Source organism: Urtica dioica, chromosome 1 (assembly GCF_054948205.1).
Source record: "Urtica dioica subsp. dioica isolate 48M chromosome 1, U.dioica_male_clone48M_v1_H2, whole genome shotgun sequence".
Lineage (NCBI taxonomy): Eukaryota > Viridiplantae > Streptophyta > Magnoliopsida > Rosales > Urticaceae > Urtica > Urtica dioica.
Genome location: NC_142756.1, coordinates 32,283,072 through 32,286,750, shown reverse-complemented (window position 1 = coordinate 32,286,750; position 3,679 = coordinate 32,283,072). Strand labels below are relative to the sequence as shown.

Below are 3,679 nucleotides of genomic sequence, written 5' to 3'. Positions count from 1 at the left end.
CGCGCCGCGCGTTGTGCCCTCACTTTGTGCGCCGCGCGCTCCGTGCGCCTCCAATTGATGCCGCGCGCGTTCCTTGTCCCACATGGACGCCAAAGGACCCTTCTAAGGCCCCCAAACACCTATAAATACCCCCTCTCATTGAGGGGAAAGCCATCCCATTCATTCTCAAGGAACTTGAGACTTCTCTCTGCTTCTTTGGATGCCATCCTTGGCCTGAAGCAGATTCTCCACGATTTCTCGTTCTCAGAGATTCTGAAGCGCTTTCCGAGGACTCCCGAGTGCCGCCTCTCTTGATCGAACGATTAATCTTGAGCCCACGAGCGCTCTAACGGTTTTCGACTGAAAATCGCCTACGCGTCTAGCACCCTAGACGCGTCCACCATTTCTGACAAGAAATCGCCTACGCGTCCGGCATTTCCAACTAGGAATCGCCTACGCGTCTGGAATCTACGCCACAACAAGGAACTCTTGACTTAGAGTCTTCCACGTCTCCAAAAGAGAGAAAACACACATTCTCTCTCGCATACGCGATCTCCGAAGTTCTGAGATGTCGCCGAGGACTCCTCCGCGCCTCGTCTCCTTCGTCGAGCACGCCTCTCCACCAAGGCTTCGCGCCTCATACTGCGTTACACACGCTTGAACTACGTTCTGACCTGATCCCACACACGGGTACGTAGGCAGCCGACAACCAAGGCACGGTCACTCCTCCTCCTCATCCCCTACCTCTCCCGAGAGGCGGGTTGATCGGAGAAAACCCTAGCTCGAGACTATCGAGTTCACACTCTTGGCTCGGGTGCTAAATAGTTGTTCATTTTCGTGCGACAACAGGGTTCTTGATTATTGGTGCTGAATTGATGCTTGATTTGTGATGATCGTTGAATTTTTCAGAATCTTTGTATGATATATCCACTGCCAATATTATTTCATATTAGGTCTGATTGTTTCAGATTCATTAAAAAAAATAAATATTTAACCCATTCCTTTAAATCACAAGTCCAAATGAGCTTAGTCAAGCTTGGTAGTGTTTTGAACTATTTTTCTGCTCTTGATTCTTTTCTTTCTTTCTTTGAACAGGTCAGGAAAGAGATGGAAACGGTAGACCAAAGCATAACATAACGGGTAAGTTGTAGAAGTTAGGCTTGCATACTTTTTAGGGAAAATATCAGACGTTTGCATCAATACAGTGTGTTTTTTTATAGATAGATGGATATAGATATGCATGCAAGCTCATCTAAACTGCCATTTTCCTTGAGCTAGTGTTATATTGCTTTTTTAATAACATGATGAATTCTCATTTGTTTCTGTCAATCTTTATTTTTCTCCCTTAGTTTTGAATAAGTTTTTGATAAACCCCTTTTGAGGTTTCATTTCCATCAAGTTTTGACAAGGCTTTTAATCTGAAAGGAATTATTGAGCGCAATCACGTATTGCGTGGGGTTCTGTATACATCTGAATATGATGTTTTAGTTGAGATTTTTGTTTAAAAGTCACTAGTACGGCAAGACACTAAAAAGACTGTTTACTTGAGTTGAAAGAAAACATTTTTTTTTAAAGAAAACGCCCTTACTGTAAATTCTTTTTTTTACTATGTTTTACAGAATTGGCAGAGAAGACAGTTAATGACATTGAAAGGTCTTGGGAGTCTCTGAAGGTAACAAGTTAAATTGGGCTTAGTCTGTGGATATTCAAAACAGAGTTGGAAACTTATCGTGTAATGATCTTATATTCTATTTTTCTTTTTGTCTTCTTTACACAAATTGAGCAAAACTACAAAAGCCTCAACCTTAGCCAGTCCAGTTCAGCGCTTTTTTAAAATTTATTTTACTGTTGATGTTCTTTAACTGTGTGCTTTTGCTTTAAAAGTTAAAACTCTTGCAAGTCTTTGAGGGTAAGAAGTTAAATTGGGTTTAGTCGACTAAATAGCGCCTCTTTTTTGTAGTCGCATGTTCTGTGTATCTTAAACTTATTTTTCTGCCAGTCATCTTTACGAGTCTTTGTCAAGTCCCCTTATATATTCTATCCACAGTCCCTTTATATTTCAACTCTAATTTGCTTGGCTGTGGGGTTCGAGAGGTGTTTGCTGGCCCAAACTCACCAAACGGTACAAACCTCTCTCTCTCTCTTTCTCACTCTATATATCTGTATGTATATATGTATACATGGATATTTAATGATGTATTTGTGTTATTATGTTGAAGAAATGGGCTGAGTTTATTCCATGTACGCGTACAGTTATGGCTTGTCAATCCGTTGCAAACATCGTCAAATCGTCTCTCGGTCCCGTTGGCCTCGACAAGGTATTTTCATAAATTCTTCTTTTTGTTTCAAGTCTCTCTATATTCGATCTCTTAGAATGTTACCAAATGTTGTGTGTTCTTTTTATGATATTTTGTTTGGTTTTGTGGTAAAGACTGAGTACGCACTTGAGAAATTTAAAAGCTTTAATGGTTTTGAGTGTTGAAAAGTATGAAAAAAGAACAGATCTATATGAGATGGCTGGTAGAAAGTTCATAATTTTTATGTTAAAACGAGGAATTTTTTTTTCTAACTAGATTCTATTAATGCTATCGAACGTTTTTGGTGGGCATACTCTGTGACCATGATTAATAGGCAGCAAAGACAACTTTATCACTCTTAGTATCTGAACAATAGTTGAGTATATTTTCTGTGATTAAGTTTGTAAGAAATAATTCTGGGAATTGATTGTTGTCCTTGGAGGAAAATAGGCAGCAATGCAGGCTCTCGAGGAAGATATGAAGAAATGACTTGGCTGAGATCGACGAGCAACTTTCTAGGGAAGATTTACAATGTTGTGACATCTCTCGAAATTTGGGGTAAGCTTTACTCATTTGGATTGTGTGTATGAGTGTGTGACTCTGTACATATTGGTTCAGTTTTCACTAACACTTTTCCCACTTAGATCAAGAAGTTGGTGAGGAAGTACTAGGTCAATCTGGTATTCTTTTTTTTTTTTAATAAATGTTTGTTTTAAGCTTTTATGTCATAACTTGTTTTTGATATGGTTTCTCTGATTCTCTACTCTCAAGGTTGGCGACCAAGATAAAAAGCTCACAGAGGGAATTAGACTTTATGTCGTCCGGTCCAGCCACTCTCCCCGGTGAATCTTTATTGCGTTTTGTTTCATTATTTTTTTCGTGTGAATGGGTATATTAATTTTGCATTATAATGAACTGATATCAAAACATGCTTAATAGCTTGTTTGGCCAAGTATGCAATAAATTAGACATGAATTTTATTTGTATGACACTATAATGATATTGATTGATGATTTAATGGAATATGAGATTTATTTGGATATCATGTGTTTTTTTAGATATTCATTTATGTATTTAATTTTATATATATTTAAATATATTTTTATTTTAAAAAATTGCTCTACATAAATAAGATGTAGTCTATATTGTTAAAATATAATTTCATGAATATAAACTACAATTAAAAAATATAGTCTTCAAGAGAAAAGACTGGAGTCCTAGCCAAATAGAATAGACTTCAGTGCAATAGATGACACAAAAACACTGTAGTCAGTCAAATTCAATTAATTAAAACTACTTTCTAAAGTTGTAGTGTTTATGCACTCTTAACTTCAACAACTACATTTTAAAGATGTAGTCTTCAACAGAAAAAACTGGAGTCGTAGGCAAAGAGATAAGACTCC

General features: G+C 37.6%; 1 long non-coding RNA gene across 1 annotated transcript; it reads left to right on the top strand.

Annotated features, from left to right (window-relative positions):
* Window positions 1-2,031: 2,031 nt before the first annotated feature.
* Window positions 2,032-2,773, top strand: LOC149407898 (uncharacterized). The gene is made up of 3 exons (XR_016295999.1): window positions 2,032-2,101; window positions 2,233-2,297; window positions 2,727-2,773. It is a non-coding gene; the product is annotated as an uncharacterized LOC149407898 (long non-coding RNA).
* Window positions 2,774-3,679: the final 906 nt, after the last annotated feature.